General features: G+C 35.6%; 1 protein-coding gene and 8 non-coding genes across 10 annotated transcripts in view; 1 reads left to right on the forward strand and 8 right to left on the reverse strand.

The window, feature by feature from the left end:
• Nucleotides 1–16604, forward strand: part of LOC142351908 (uncharacterized) — a 438132-nt gene that overhangs the window by 298694 nt on the left and 122834 nt on the right. The gene's annotated exons all lie outside the window — the stretch shown is intronic.
• On the reverse strand, nucleotides 112–184 carry Trnat-agu (transfer RNA threonine (anticodon AGU)). The gene has a single exon. It is a non-coding gene; the product is annotated as a tRNA-Thr (tRNA).
• Trnat-agu (transfer RNA threonine (anticodon AGU)) lies at nucleotides 1694–1766 on the reverse strand. Its single transcript has one exon. It is a non-coding gene; the product is annotated as a tRNA-Thr (tRNA).
• On the reverse strand, nucleotides 2210–2282 carry Trnat-agu (transfer RNA threonine (anticodon AGU)). The gene has a single exon. It is a non-coding gene; the product is annotated as a tRNA-Thr (tRNA).
• On the reverse strand, nucleotides 3829–3901 carry Trnat-agu (transfer RNA threonine (anticodon AGU)). Its single transcript has one exon. It is a non-coding gene; the product is annotated as a tRNA-Thr (tRNA).
• On the reverse strand, nucleotides 5447–5519 carry Trnat-agu (transfer RNA threonine (anticodon AGU)). Its single transcript has one exon. It is a non-coding gene; the product is annotated as a tRNA-Thr (tRNA).
• Nucleotides 13349–13421, reverse strand: Trnat-ugu (transfer RNA threonine (anticodon UGU)). Its single transcript has one exon. It is a non-coding gene; the product is annotated as a tRNA-Thr (tRNA).
• Trnat-ugu (transfer RNA threonine (anticodon UGU)) lies at nucleotides 14987–15059 on the reverse strand. Its single transcript has one exon. It is a non-coding gene; the product is annotated as a tRNA-Thr (tRNA).
• Nucleotides 15530–15602, reverse strand: Trnat-ugu (transfer RNA threonine (anticodon UGU)). The gene has a single exon. It is a non-coding gene; the product is annotated as a tRNA-Thr (tRNA).

Consider the following 16604-nt stretch of genomic DNA (forward strand, 5'->3'; position numbering starts at 1 on the left):
GGTCTGTATATAAACAAGAGTAAGTAATTTAGTTTTTCTAAGTAGATTTTTTTTGTAATGCACTTTGGTTATTAGCGCAGGCTGGGTTTTAAATGAATTCGACGTAGTTTTAGGTCCTGGGCGGATTTGAACCACCGATCGCCTGTTTACTAGACAGGCGCTTTTACCACTAAGCCACAGAACCATGTCTTCAGAGGTTCAGTTAGCAAAACTGATTAAAATGAATTATTTTTAAAGCCAATTTTGGTTTCAATTTTGCAGAAGAATAAAATATACATCTGTATAAAACAAAATGGAGGTTAATGGGTATTTTGAAGCTGCAATTGTTTCTAATTCATTTAGGCTGTTAGCGTAAGCTAGATTTTCGAAAAAGTGGACGTAGTTTTAGGTCCGGGGCGGATTTGAACCACCGATCTTCTGTTAACCCAGACAGGTGCTTCAGTCACTTAGCCACAGAACCATGTCTTCACACTCTCAGTTAGCAAAACTCATAAAAGTGAATACTTTGAGAGCTAATTTTTGTTTCATTTTTCCAGTAGCTTGAAAAATACTCCTATATATAAACAAACTTGAAGTATTTTGCTTTTTTGATGTTGAAAGTATTTCTAATTCAGTTAGGCTGTTAGCGTGAGCTTAGTTTCCTAAACACTTGACGTAGATTTAGGTCCTGGCCTGATTTGAACCACCGATCTCCTGTTTACTAGACAGGCGCTTTAACCACTACACCACAGAACCATGTCTTCAGAGTTTCAGTTAGCAAAACTGTTAAAACTGAATTATTTTGAAAGCCAATTTTGGTTTCTTTTTTCCAGAAGCATAAAATATACGTCTGTATAAAACAAAATTGAGGTAAATGGGTATTTTGAGGCTGGAAATGTTTCTAATTCAATTAGGCTGTTAGCGTTAGCTAGGTTTCCTAAACACTTCACGTAGATTTAGGTCCTGGGAGCATTTAAACCACCGATCTCCTCTTTACGTAACAGGCGCCTTAACCACTAAGCCACAGGACAATGAATTAACAGTTTAAGTTAGCAATAATCATAAAAGTGAATACTTTTGAAAGCCAGTTTTTTTATTTTTCAAGAGGCATAGGATGTAGGTCTGTTAGCGCAGGCTAGAAATTCAAAAAAGTTGACGTAGTTTTAAGTCGTGCGCCGATTTGAACCACCGCGCTCCTGTTTACAAGACAGGCGCTTTAACCACTAAGCCGCAGAACAATGGCTTCAAAGTTTCAGTTGGCAAAACTTATAAAAGTTAATTATTTTGAAAGCCAATTTTGGTTTCTTTTTTCCAGAAGCATAAAATATACGTCTGTATCAAAGCAAAAGTGAGTTAATTGGGTATTTTGTAGCTGGAAATATTTCTAATTCAATTAGGTTGTTAGCGTAAGCTAGGTTTCCTAAAAACTGGACGTAGATTTTGGTCCTGGGCGGATTTGAACCACCGGTCTTCTGTTTACCCAAACAGGTGCTTTCACCACAAAGCCACAGGACAATGAATTAAGAGTTTCAGTTAGCAATAATTATAAAAGTGAATTCTATTGAAAGCCAGTTTTTTTATTTTTCAAGAGGCATAGGATGTAGGTCTGTATATAAACAAGAGTAAGTAATTTGGTTTTTCTAAGTAGATTTTTTTTGTAATGCACTTTGGTTATTAGCGCAGGCTGGGTTTTAAATGAATTCGACGTAGTTTTAGGTCCTGGGCGGATTTGAACCACCGATCGCCTGTTTACTAGACAGGCGCTTTTACCACTAAGCCACAGAACCATGTCTTCAGAGGTTCAGTTAGCAAAACTGATAAAAGTGATTTATTTTGAAAGCCAATTCTGGTTTCAATTTTGCAGAAGCATAAAATATACGTCTGTATAAAAGCAAAAGTGAGGTAAATGGTTATTTTGAAGATGGAAATATTTCCAATTCAATTAGGTTGTTAGCGTAAGCTAGATTTCCTAAAAACCTGACGTAGATTTAGGTCCTGGGCGGATTTGAACCACCGATCTTCTGTTAACCCAGACAGGTGCTTCAATCACTTAGCCACAGAACCATGTCTTCACACTCTCAGTTAGCAAAACTCATAAAAGTGAATAAATTGAGAGCTAATTTTTGTTTCATTTTTCCTGAAGCTCGAAAAATACTCCTGTATATAAACAAACTTTATTCCATTAGGTTGTTAGCGTGAGCTTAGTTTCCTAAACACTTGACGTAGATTTAGGTCCTGGGCGGATTTGAACCACCGATCTCCTGTTTACTAGACAGGCGCTTTAACAACTAAGCCACAGAACCATGGCTTCAGAGTTTCAGTCAGCAAAATTGATAAAAATGAATTATTTCGAAAGCCAATTTTGGTTTTATTTTTCCAGAAGCATAAAATATACGTCTGTATAAAAGCAAAAGTGTGGTAAATGGGTATTTTGAAGCTGGAAATATTTCTAATTCAATTAGGTTGTTAGCGTAAGATAGGTTTCCTAAAAACTTGACGTAGATTTAGGTCCTGGGCGGATTTGAACCACCGATCTTCTGTTTACCCAGACAGGTGCTTTAACCACTAAGCCACAGGACAATGAATTAACTGTTTCAGTTAGCAATAATTATAAAAGTGAATTCTTTTGAAAGCGAGTTTTTTTTTAATTTTTCAAGAGGCATAGGATGCAGGTCGGTATATAAACAAGAGTAAGTAATTTGGTTTTTCGAAGAAGATTTTTTTGTAACGCACTTTGGTTATTCGCGCAGACTGGGTTTTAAATAAATTCTACGTAGTTTTAGGTCTGGGCGGATTTGAACCACTGATCTCCTGTTTACTAGACAGGCGCTTTAACCACTACACCACAGAACCATGTCTTCAGAGGTTCAGTTAGCAAAACTGATAAAATTGATTTATTTTGAAAGCCAATTTTGGTTTCAATTTTGCAGAAGCATAAAATATACAACCGTAAAAAACAAAATTGAGGTTAATGGGTATTTTGAAGCTGCAATTCTTTCTAATTCTTTTAGGTTGTTAGCGTAAGCTAGGTTTCCGAAAAAAGTTGACGTAGATTTAGGTCCTGGGCGGTTTTGAACCACCGATCTTCTGTTTACGTAGACAGGTTCTTTAACCACTAAGCCACAGAACCATTGCTTCACACTCTCAGTTAGAAAAACTCATAAAAATGAATACTTTGAGAGCCAATTTTTGTTTAATTTTTCCAGAAGATTGAAAAATACTCCTGTATATAAACAAAATTGAAGTAAATTGCTTTTTTGAAGTTAAAAGTATTTCCAATTCCATTAGGTTGTTAGCGTGAGCTTAGTTTCCTAAACACTTGACGTATATTTAGGTCCTGGGTGGCTTTGAATTACCGATCTCCTGTTTACTAGACAGGCGCTTTAACCACTACACCACAGAACCATGTCTTCAGAGTTTCAGTTAGCAAAACTGATAAAAGTGAATTATTTTGAAAGCCAATTTTGGTTTCATTTTTTCCAGAAGCATAAAATATACGTCTGTATAAAAGCAAAAGTGAGGTAAATGGTTATTTTGAAGCTGGAAATATTTCCAATTCAATTAGGTTGTTGGCGTAAGCTAGATTTCCTAAAAACCTGACGTAGATTTAGGTCCTGGGCGGATTTGAACCACCGATCTTCTGTTAACCCAGACAGGTGCTTCAATCACTTAGCCACAGAACCATGTCTTCACACTCTCAGTTAGCAAAACTCATAAAAGTGAATAAATTGAGAGCTAATTTTTGTTTCATTTTTCCTGAAGCTCGAAAAATACTCCTGTATATAAACAAACTTTATTCCATTAGGTTACTAGCGTGAGCTTAGTTTCCTAAACACTTGACGTAGATTTAGGTCCTGGGCGGATTTGAACCACCGATCTCCTGTTTACTAGACAGGCGCTTTAACAACTAAGCCACAGAACCATGGCTTCAGAGTTTCAGTCAGCAAAATTGATAAAAATGAATTATTTCGAAAGCCAATTTTGGTTTTATTTTTCCAGAAGCATAAAATATACGTCTGTATAAAAGCAAAAGTGTGGTAAATGGGTATTTTGAAGCTGGAAATATTTCTAATTCAATTAGGTTGTTAGCGTAAGATAGGTTTCCTAAAAACTTGACGTAGATTTAGGTCCTGGGCGGATTTGAACCACCGATCTTCTGTTTACCCAGACAGGTGCTTTAACCACTAAGCCACAGGACAATGAATTAACTGTTTCAGTTAGCAATAATTATAAAAGTGAATTCTTTTGAAAGCGAGTTTTTTTTTAATTTTTCAAGAGGCATAGGATGCAGGTCGGTATATAAACAAGAGTAAGTAATTTGGTTTTTCGAAGAAGATTTTTTTGTAATGCACTTTGGTTATTCGCGCAGACTGGGTTTTAAATAAATTCTACGTAGTTTTAGGTCTGGGCGGATTTGAACCACTGATCTCCTGTTTACTAGACAGGCGCTTTAACCACTACACCACAGAACCATGTCTTCAGAGGTTCAGTTAGCAAAACTGATAAAATTGAATTATTTTGAAAGCCAATTTTGGTTTCAATTTTGCAGAAGCATAAAATATACAACCGTAAAAAACAAAATTGAGGTTAATGGGTATTTTGAAGCTGCAATTCTTTCTAATTCTTTTAGGTTGTTAGCGTAAGCTAGGTTTCCGAAAAAAGTTGACGTAGATTTAGGTCCTGGGCGGTTTTGAACCACCGATCTTCTGTTTACGTAGACAGGTTCTTTAACCACTAAGCCACAGAACCATTGCTTCACACTCTCAGTTAGAAAAACTCATAAAAATGAATACTTTGAGAGCCAATTTTTGTTTAATTTTTCCAGAAGATTGAAAAATACTCCTGTATATAAACAAAATTGAAGTAAATTGCTTTTTTGAAGTTAAAAGTATTTCCAATTCCATTAGGTTGTTAGCGTGAGCTTAGTTTCCTAAACACTTGACGTATATTTAGGTCCTGGGTGGCTTTGAGTTACCGATCTCCTGTTTACTAGACAGGCGCTTTAACCACTACACCACAGAACCATGTCTTCAGAGTTTCAGTTAGCAAAACTGATAAAAGTGAATTATTTTGAAAGCCAATTTTGGTTTCATTTTTCCAGAAGCATAAAATATACGTCTGTATAAAAGCAAAAGTGAGGTAAATGGTTATTTTGAAGCTGGAAATATTTCCAATTCAATTAGGTTGTTGGCGTAAGCTAGATTTCCTAAAAACCTGACGTAGATTTAGGTCCTGGGCGGATTTGAACCACCGATCTTCTGTTAACCCAGACAGGTGCTTCAATCACTTAGCCACAGAACCATGTCTTCACACTCTCAGTTAGCAAAACTCATAAAAGTGAATACATTGAGAGCTAATTTTTGTTTCATTTTTCCTGAAGCTCGAAAAATACTCCTGTATATAAACAAACTTTATTCAATTAGGTTGTTAGCGTGAGCTTAGTTTTCTAAACACTTGACGTAGATTTAGGTCCTGGGCGGATTTGAACCACCGATCTCCTGTTTACTAGACAGGCGCTTTAACAACTAAGCCACAGAACCATGGCTTCAGAGTTTCAGTTAGCAAAATTGATAAAAGTGAATTATTTCGAAAGCCAATTTTGGTTTTATTTTTCCAGAAGCATGAAATATACGTCTGTATAAAAGCAAAAGTGAGGTAAATGGGTATTTTGAAGCTGGAAATATTTCTAATTCAATTAGGTTGTTAGCGTAAGATAGGTTTCCTAAAAACTTGACGTAGATTTAGGTCCTGGGCGGATTTGAACCACCGATCTTCTGTTTACCCAGACAGGTGCTTTAACCACTAAGCCACAGGACAATGAATTAACTGTTTCAGTTAGCAATAATTATAAAAGTGATTTCTTTTGAAAGCGAGTTTTTTTTATTTTTCAAGAGGCATAGGATGCAGGTCGGTATATAAACAAGAGTAAGTAATTTGGTTTTTCGAAGAAGATTTTTTTGTAATGCACTTTGGTTATTCGCGCAGACTGGGTTTTAAATAAATTCTACGTAGTTTTAGGTCTGGGCGGATTTGAACCACTGATCTCCTGTTTACTAGACAGGCGCTTTAACCACTACACCACAGAACCATGTCTTAAGAGTTTCAGTTAGCAAAACTGATAAAAGTGAATTATTTTGAAAGCCAATTTTGGTTTCATTTTTCCAGAAGCATAAAATATACGTCTGTATAAAAGCAAAAGTGAGGTAAATGGGTATATTGAAGCTGGAATTATTTCTAATTCAATTAGGTTGTTAGCGTAAGATAGGTTTCCTAAAAACTTGACTTAGATTTAGGTCCTGGGCAGATTTGAACCACCGATCTTCTGTTTACCCAGACAGGTGCTTTAACCACTAAGCCACAGGACAATGAATTAACAGTTTCAGTTAGCAATAATTATAAAAGTGAATTCTTTTGAAAGCGAGTTTTTTTTATTTTTCAAGAGGCATAGGATGCAGGTCGGTATATAAACAAGAGTAAGTAATTTGGTTTTTCGAAGATTTTTTTGTAATGCACTTGGGTTATTCGCGCAGACTGGGTTTTAAATAAATTCTACGTAGTTTTAGGTCTGGGCGGATTTGAACCACTGATCTCCTGTTTACTATACAGGCGCTTTAACCACTACACCACAGAACCATGTCTTAAGAGTTTCAGTTAGCAAAACTGATAAAAGTGAATTATTTTGAAAGCCAATTTTGATTTCATTTTTCCAGAAGCATAAAATATACGTCTGTATAAAAGCAAAAGTGAGGTAAATGGGTATATTGAAGCTGGAAATATTTCTAATTCAATTAGGTTGTTAGCGTAAGCTAGGTTTCCTAAAAACCTGACGTAGATTTAGGTCCTGGGCGGATTTGAACCACCGATCTTCTGTTTACCCAGACAGGTGCTTTAACCACTAAGCCACAGGACAATGAATTAACAGTTTCAGTTAGCAATAATTATAAAAGTGAATTCTTTTGAAAGCGAGTTTTTTTTATTTTTCAAGAGGCATAGGATGCAGGTCGGTATATAAACAAGAGTAAGTAATTTGGTTTTTCGAAGATTTTTTTGTAATGCACTTGGGTTATTCGCGCAGACTGGGTTTTAAATAAATTCTACGTAGTTTTAGGTCTGGGCGGATTTGAACCACTGATCTCCTGTTTACTATACAGGCGCTTTAACCACTACACCACAGAACCATGTCTTAAGAGTTTCAGTTAGCAAAACTGATAAAAGTGAATTATTTTGAAAGCCAATTTTGATTTCATTTTTCCAGAAGCATAAAATATACGTCTGTATAAAAGCAAAAGTGAGGTAAATGGGTATATTGAAGCTGGAAATATTTCTAATTCAATTAGGTTGTTAGCGTAAGCTAGGTTTCCTAAAAACCTGACGTAGATTTAGGTCCTGGGCGGATTTGAACCACCGATCTTCTGTTTACCCAGACAGGTGCTTTAACCACTAAGCCACAGGACAATGAATTAACAGTTTCAGTTAGCAATAATTATAAAAGTGAATTCTTTTGAAAGCGAGTTTTTTTTATTTTTCAAGAGGCATAGGATGCAGGTCGGTATATAAACAAGAGTAAGTAATTTGGTTTTTCGAAGATTTTTTTGTAATGCACTTGGGTTATTCGCGCAGACTGGGTTTTAAATAAATTCTACGTAGTTTTAGGTCTGGGCGGATTTGAACCACTGATCTCCTGTTTACTATACAGGCGCTTTAACCACTACACCACAGAACCATGTCTTAAGAGTTTCAGTTAGCAAAACTGATAAAAGTGAATTATTTTGAAAGCCAATTTTGATTTCATTTTTCCAGAAGCATAAAATATACGTCTGTATAAAAGCAAAAGTGAGGTAAATGGGTATATTGAAGCTGGAAATATTTCTAATTCAATTAGGTTGTTAGCGTAAGATAGGTTTCCTAAAAACTTGACTTAGATTTAGGTCCTGGGCAGATTTGAACCACCGATCTTCTGTTTACCCAGACAGGTGCTTTAACCACTAAGCCACAGGACAATGAATTAACAGTTTCAGTTAGCAATAATTATAAAAGTGAATTCTTTTGAAAGCGAGTTTTTTTTATTTTTCAAGAGGCATAGGATGCAGGTCGGTATATAAACAAGAGTAAGTAATTTGGTTTTTCGAAGATTTTTTTGTAATGCACTTGGGTTATTCGCGCAGACTGGGTTTTAAATAAATTCTACGTAGTTTTAGGTCTGGGCGGATTTGAACCACTGATCTCCTGTTTACTATACAGGCGCTTTAACCACTACACCACAGAACCATGTCTTAAGAGTTTCAGTTAGCAAAACTGATAAAAGTGAATTATTTTGAAAGCCAATTTTGATTTCATTTTTCCAGAAGCATAAAATATACGTCTGTATAAAAGCAAAAGTGAGGTAAATGGGTATATTGAAGCTGGAAATATTTCTAATTCAATTAGGTTGTTAGCGTAAGATAGGTTTCCTAAAAACTTGACTTAGATTTAGGTCCTGGGCAGATTTGAACCACCGATCTTCTGTTTACCCAGACAGGTGCTTTAACCACTAAGCCACAGGACAATGAATTAACAGTTTCAGTTAGCAATAATTATAAAAGTGAATTCTTTTGAAAGCGAGTTTTTTTATTTTTCAAGAGGCATAGGATGCAGGTCGGTATATAAACAAGAGTAAGTAATTTGGTTTTTCGAAGATTTTTTTGTAATGCACTTGGGTTATTCGCGCAGACTGGGTTTTAAATAAATTCTACGTAGTTTTAGGTCTGGGCGGATTTGAACCACTGATCTCCTGTTTACTATACAGGCGCTTTAACCACTACACCACAGAACCATGTCTTAAGAGTTTCAGTTAGCAAAACTGATAAAAGTGAATTATTTTGAAAGCCAATTTTGATTTCATTTTTCCAGAAGCATAAAATATACGTCTGTATAAAAGCAAAAGTGAGGTAAATGGGTATATTGAAGCTGGAAATATTTCTAATTCAATTAGGTTGTTAGCGTAAGATAGGTTTGCTAAAAACTTGACTTAGATTTAGGTCCTGGGCAGATTTGAACCACCGATCTTCTGTTTACCCAGACAGGTGCTTTAACCACTAAGCCACAGGACAATGAATTAACAGTTTCAGTTAGCAATAATTATAAAAGTGAATTCTTTTGAAAGCGAGTTTTTTTTATTTTTCAAGAGGCATAGGATGCAGGTCGGTATATAAACAAGAGTAAGTAATTTGGTTTTTCGAAGATTTTTTTGTAATGCACTTGGGTTATTCGCGCAGACTGGGTTTTAAATAAATTCTACGTAGTTTTAGGTCTGGGCGGATTTGAACCACTGATCTCCTGTTTACTATACAGGCGCTTTAACCACTACACCACAGAACCATGTCTTAAGAGTTTCAGTTAGCAAAACTGATAAAAGTGAATTATTTTGAAAGCCAATTTTGATTTCATTTTTCCAGAAGCATAAAATATACGTCTGTATAAAAGCAAAAGTGAGGTAAATGGGTATATTGAAGCTGGAAATATTTCTAATTCAATTAGGTTGTTAGCGTAAGATAGGTTTCCTAAAAACTTGACTTAGATTTAGGTCCTGGGCAGATTTGAACCACCGATCTACTGTTTACCCAGACAGGTGCTTTAACCACTAAGCCACAGGACAATGAATTAACAGTTTCAGTTAGCAATAATTATAAAAGTGAATTCTTTTGAAAGCGAGTTTTTTTTATTTTTCAAGAGGCATAGGATGCAGGTCGGTATATAAACAAGAGTAAGTAATTTGGTTTTTCGAAGATTTTTTTGTAATGCACTTGGGTTATTCGCGCAGACTGGGTTTTAAATAAATTCTACGTAGTTTTAGGTCTGGGCGGATTTGAACCACTGCTCTCCTGTTTACTATACAGGCGCTTTAACCACTACACCACAGAACCATGTCTTAAGAGTTTCAGTTAGCAAAACTGATAAAAGTGAATTATTTTGAAAGCCAATTTTGATTTCATTTTTCCAGAAGCATAAAATATACGTCTGTATAAAAGCAAAAGTGAGGTAAATGGGTATATTGAAGCTGGAAATATTTCTAATTCAATTAGGTTGTTAGCGTAAGATAGGTTTCCTAAAAACTTGACTTAGATTTAGGTCCTGGGCAGATTTGAACCACCGATCTTCTGTTTACCCAGACAGGTGCTTTAACCACTAAGCCACAGGACAATGAATTAACAGTTTCAGTTAGCAATAATTATAAAAGTGAATTCTTTTGAAAGCGAGTTTTTTTTATTTTTCAAGAGGCATAGGATGCAGGTCGGTATATAAACAAGAGTAAGTAATTTGGTTTTTCGAAGATTTTTTTGTAATGCACTTGGGTTATTCGCGCAGACTGGGTTTTAAATAAATTCTACGTAGTTTTAGGTCTGGGCGGATTTGAACCACTGATCTCCTGTTTACTATACAGGCGCTTTAACCACTACACCACAGAACCATGTCTTAAGAGTTTCAGTTAGCAAAACTGATAAAAGTGAATTATTTTGAAAGCCAATTTTGATTTCATTTTTCCAGAAGCATAAAATATACGTCTGTATAAAAGCAAAAGTGAGGTAAATGGGTATATTGAAGCTGGAAATATTTCTAATTCAATTAGGTTGTTAGCGTAAGATAGGTTTCCTAAAAACTTGACTTAGATTTAGGTCCTGGGCAGATTTGAACCACCGATCTACTGTTTACCCAGACAGGTGCTTTAACCACTAAGCCACAGGACAATGAATTAACAGTTTCAGTTAGCAATAATTATAAAAGTGAATTCTTTTGAAAGCGAGTTTTTTTTATTTTTCAAGAGGCATAGGATGCAGGTCGGTATATAAACAATAGTAAGTAATTTGGTTTTTCGAAGATTTTTTTGTAATGCACTTGGGTTATTCGCGCAGACTGGGTTTTAAATAAATTCTACGTAGTTTTAGGTCTGGGCGGATTTGAACCACTGATCTCCTGTTTACTATACAGGCGCTTTAACCACTACACCACAGAACCATGTCTTAAGAGTTTCAGTTAGCAAAACTGATAAAAGTGAATTATTTTGAAAGCCAATTTTGATTTCATTTTTCCAGAAGCATAAAATATACGTCTGTATAAAAGCAAAAGTGAGGTAAATGGGTATATTGAAGCTGGAAATATTTCTAATTCAATTAGGTTGTTAGCGTAAGATAGGTTTCCTAAAAACTTGACTTAGATTTAGGTCCTGGGCAGATTTGAACCACCGATCTTCTGTTTACCCAGACAGGTGCTTTAACCACTAAGCCACAGGACAATGAATTAACAGTTTCAGTTAGCAATAATTATAAAAGTGAATTCTTTTGAAAGCGAGTTTTTTTTTATTTTTCAAGAGGCATAGGATGCAGGTCGGTATATAGACAAGAGTAAGTAATTTGGTTTTTCGAAGATTTTTTTGTAATGCACTTGGGTTATTCGCGCAGACTGGGTTTTAAATAAATTCTACGTAGTTTTAGGTCTGGGCGGATTTGAACCACTGATCTCCTGTTTACTATACAGGCGCTTTAACCACTACACCACAGAACCATGTCTTAAGAGTTTCAGTTAGCAAAACTGATAAAAGTGAATTATTTTGAAAGCCAATTTTGATTTCATTTTTCCAGAAGCATAAAATATACGTCTGTATAAAAGCAAAAGTGAGGTAAATGGGTATATTGAAGCTGGAAATATTTCTAATTCAATTAGGTTGTTAGCGTAAGATAGGTTTCCTAAAAACTTGACTTAGATTTAGGTCCTGGGCAGATTTGAACCACCGATCTTCTGTTTACCCAGACAGGTGCTTTAACCACTAAGCCACAGGATAATGAATTAACAGTTTCAGTTAGCAATAATTATAAAAGTGAATTCTTTTGACAGCGAGTTTTTTTTTCAAGAGGCATAGGATGCAGGTCGGTATATAAACAAGAGTAAGTAATTTGGTTTTTCGAAGATTTTTTTGTAATGCACTTGGGTTATTCGCGCAGACTGGGTTTTAAATAAATTGTACGTAGTTTTAGGTCTGGGCGGATTTGAACCACTGATCTCCTGTTTACTATACAGGCGCTTTAACCACTACACCACAGAACCATGTCTTAAGAGTTTCAGTTAGCAAAACTGATAAAAGTGAATTATTTTGAAAGCCAATTTTGATTTCATTTTTCCAGAAGCATAAAATATACGTCTGTATAAAAGCAAAAGTGAGGTAAATGGGTATATTGAAGCTGGAAATATTTCTAATTCAATTAGGTTGTTAGCGTAAGATAGGTTTCCTAAAAACTTGACTTAGATTTAGGTCCTGGGCAGATTTGAACCACCGATCTTCTGTTTACCCAGACAGGTGCTTTAACCACTAAGCCACAGGACAATGAATTAACAGTTTCAGTTAGCAATAATTATAAAAGTGAATTCTTTTGAAAGCGAGTTTTTTTTATTTTTCAAGAGGCATAGGATGCAGGTCGGTATATAAACAAGAGTAAGTAATTTGGTTTTTCGAAGATTTTTTTGTAATGCACTTGGGTTATTCGCGCAGACTGGGTTTTAAATAAATTCTACGTAGTTTTAGGTCTGGGCGGATTTGAACCACTGATCTCCTGTTTACTATACAGGCGCTTTAACCACTACACCACAGAACCATGTCTTAAGAGTTTCAGTTAGCAAAACTGATAAAAGTGAATTATTTTGAAAGCCAATTTTGATTTCATTTTTCCAGAAGCATAAAATATACGTCTGTATAAAAGCAAAAGTGAGGTAAATGGGTATATTGAAGCTGGAAATATTTCTAATTCAATTAGGTTGTTAGCGTAAGATAGGTTTCCTAAAAACTTGACTTAGATTGAGGTCCTGGGCAGATTTGAACCACCGATCTTCTGTTTACCCAGACAGGTGCTTTAACCACTAAGCCACAGGACAATGAATTAACAGTTTCAGTTAGCAATAATTATAAAAGTGAATTCTTTTGAAAGCGAGTTTTTTTATTTTTCAAGAGGCATAGGATGCAGGTCGGTATATAAACAAGAGTAAGTAATTTGGTTTTTCGAAGATTTTTTTGTAATGCACTTGGGTTATTCGCGCAGACTGGGTTTTAAATAAATTCTACGTAGTTTTAGGTCTGGGCGGATTTGAACCACTGATCTCCTGTTTACTATACAGGCGCTTTAACCACTACACCACAGAACCATGTCTTAAGAGTTTCAGTTAGCAAAACTGATAAAAGTGAATTATTTTGAAAGCCAATTTTGATTTCATTTTTCCAGAAGCATAAAATATACGTCTGTATAAAGCAAAAGTGAGGTAAATGGGTATTTTGAAGCTGGAAATATTTCCAATTCAATTAGGTTGTTAGCGTAAGCTAGGTTTCCTAAAAACCTGACGTAGATTTAGGTCCTGGGCGGATTTGAACCACCGATCTTCTGTTTACAAGACAGTCGCTTTTACCACTAAGCCACAGAACCATGTCTTCGGAGGTTCAGTTAGCAGAACTCGTAAAAGTGCATTATTTTTAAAGCCAATTTCGGTTTCAATTTTGCAGAAGCATAAAATATACATCTGTATGAAACAAATTGCAGGTTAATGGGTATTTTAAAGCTGCAATTGTTTCTAATTCATTTAGGTTGTTAGCGTAAGCTAGGTTTTCGAAAAAGTGGACGTAGTTTTAGGTCCTGGGCGGCTTTGAACCACCGATCTTCTGTAAACCCAGACAGGTGCTTCAATCACTTAGCCACAGAACCATGTCTTCACACTCTCAGTTAGCAAAACTCATAAAAGTGAATATTTTGAGAGCTAATTTCTGTTTCATGTTTCCAGAAGCTTGAAAAATACTCTTGTTTAGAAACAAAATTTCAGTAATTTGCTTTTTGATGTTGAAAGTATTTCTAATTCCATTAGGTTGTTAGCTTGAGCTTAGTTTCCTGAACACTTGACGTAGATTTAGGTCCTGGGCGGATTTGATCCACCGATCTCCAGTTTACTAGTCAGGCGCTTTAACCACTACACCACAGAACCACGTCTTCTGTGTTTCAGTTAGCAAAACTGATAAAATTGAATTTTTTTTGAAAGCCAATTTTGGTTTCATTTTTCTAGAAGCATAAATTACACGTCTTTATAAAATCAAAAGTGAGGTAAATGGGTATTTTGAAGCTGGAAATGTTTCTAATTCAATTAGGTTGTTAGCGTAAGATAGGTTTCCTAAAAACTTGACGTAGATATAGGTCCTGGGCGGATTTGAACCTCCGATCTCCTGTTTACCCAGACAGGTGCTTTAACCACTAAGCCACAGGACAATGATATAACAGGTTCAGTTAGCAATAATTATAAAAGTGAATTCTTTTGAAAGCCAGTTTTTTTACTTTTAAAGAGGCATAGGATGCAGGTCTGTATATAAACAAGAGTAAGTAATTTGGTTTTTCGAAGAAGATTTGTAATGCACTTTGGTTATGAGCGCAGGCTGGGTTTTAAATAAATTCTACGTAGTTTTAGGTCTGGGCGGATTTGAACCACTGATCTCCTGTTTACTAGACAGGCGCTTTAACCACTACACCACAGAACCATGTCTTAAGAGTTTCAGTTAGCAAAACTGATAAAAGTGAATTATTTTGAAAGCCAATTTTGGTTTCATTTTTCCAGAAGCATAAAATATACGTCTGTATAAAAGCAAAAGTGAGGTAAATGGGTATTTTGAAGCTGGAAATATTTCCAATTCAATTAGGTTGTTAGCGTAAGCTAGGTTTCCTAAAATTTTGACGTAGATTTAGGTCCTGGGCGGATTTGAACCTCCGATCTCCTGTTTACCCAGACAGGTGCTTTAACCACTAAGCCACAGGACAATGAATTAACAGTTTCAGTTAGCAATAATTATAAAAGTGAATTCTTTTGAAAGCCAGTTTTTTTACTTTTAAAGAGGCATAGGATGCAGGTCTGTATATAAACAAGAGTAAGTAATTTGGTTTTTCGAAGAAGATTTGTAATGCACTTTGGTTATGAGCGCAGGCTGGGTTTTAAATAAATTCTACGTAGATTTAGGTCCTGTGCGGATTTGAACCACCGATCTTCTGTTTACAAGACAGGCGCTTTTACCACTAAGCCACAGAACCATGTCTTCGGAGGTTCAGTTAGCAGAACTCATAAAAGTGCATTATTTTTAAAGCCAATTTTGGTTTCAATTTTGCAGAAGCATAAAATATACATCTGTATAAAACAAATTGGAGGTTAATGGGTATTTTAAAGCTGCAATTGTTTCTAATTCATTTAGGTTGTTAGCGTAAGCTAGGTTTCCTAAAATTTTGACGTAGATTTAGGTCCTGGGCGGATTTGAACCTCCGATCTCCTGTTTACCCAGACAGGTGCTTTAACCACTAAGCCACAGGACAATGAATTAACAGTTTCAGTTAGCAATAATTATAAAAGTGAATTCTTTTGAAAGCCAGTTTTTTTACTTTTAAAGAGGCATAGGATGCAGGTCTGTATATAAACAAGAGTAAGTAATTTGGTTTTTCGAAGAAGATTTGTAATGCACTTTGGTTATGAGCGCAGGCTGGGTTTTAAATAAATTCTACGTAGATTTAGGTCCTGTGCGGATTTGAACCACCGATCTTCTGTTTACAAGACAGGCGCTTTTACCACTAAGCCACAGAACCATGTCTTCGGAGGTTCAGTTAGCAGAACTCATAAAAGTGCATTATTTTTAAAGCCAATTTTGGTTTCAATTTTGCAGAAGCATAAAATATACATCTGTATAAAACAAATTGGAGGTTAATGGGTATTTTAAAGCTGCAATTGTTTCTAATTCATTTAGGTTGTTAGCGTAAGCTAGGTTTTCGAAAAACTTGACGTGGATTTAGGTCCTGGGCGGATTTGAACCACCAATCTTCTGTTTACCCAGACAGGTCCTTTTACCACTTAGCCACAGAACCATGTCTTCACACTCTCAGTTATAAACAAAATTTCAGTAATTTGCTTTTTTGATGTTGAAAGTATTTCTAATTCCATTAGGTTGTTAGCTTGAGCTTAGTTTCCTGAACACTTGACCTAGATTTAGGTCCTGGGCGGATTTGAACCACCGATCTCCTGTTTACTAGTCAGGCGCTTTAACCACTACACCACAGAACCACGTCTTCAGTGTTTCAATTAGCAAAACTGATAAAATTGAATTTTTTTGAAAGCCAATTTTGGTTTCATGTTTCTAGAAGCATAAATTACACGTCTTTATAAAATCAAAAGTGAGGTAAATGGGTATTTTGAAGCTGGAAATGTTTCTAATTCAATTAGGTTGTTAGCGTAAGCTAGGTTTCCGAAAAACTTGACGTAGATTTAGGTCCTGGGCGGATTTGAACCACCAATCTTCTGTTTACCCAGACAGCTCCTTTTACCACTTAGCCACAGAACCATGTCTTCACACTCTCAGTTAGCAAAACTCATAAAATTGAATACTTTGAGAGCTAATTTCTGTTTCATGTTTCCAGAAGCTTGAAAAATACTCTTGTTTATAAACAAAATTTCAGTAATTTGCTTTTTTGATGTTGAAAGTATTTCTAATTCCATTAGGTTGTTAGCTTGAGTTTAGTTTCCTGAACACTTGACGTAGATTTAGGTCCTGGGCGGATTTGAACCACCGATCTCCTGTTTACTAGTCAGGCGCT

Source organism: Convolutriloba macropyga, chromosome 13, assembly GCF_964194025.1.
Source record: "Convolutriloba macropyga chromosome 13, txConMacr16.3, whole genome shotgun sequence".
NCBI lineage: Eukaryota > Metazoa > Xenacoelomorpha > Acoela > Convolutidae > Convolutriloba > Convolutriloba macropyga.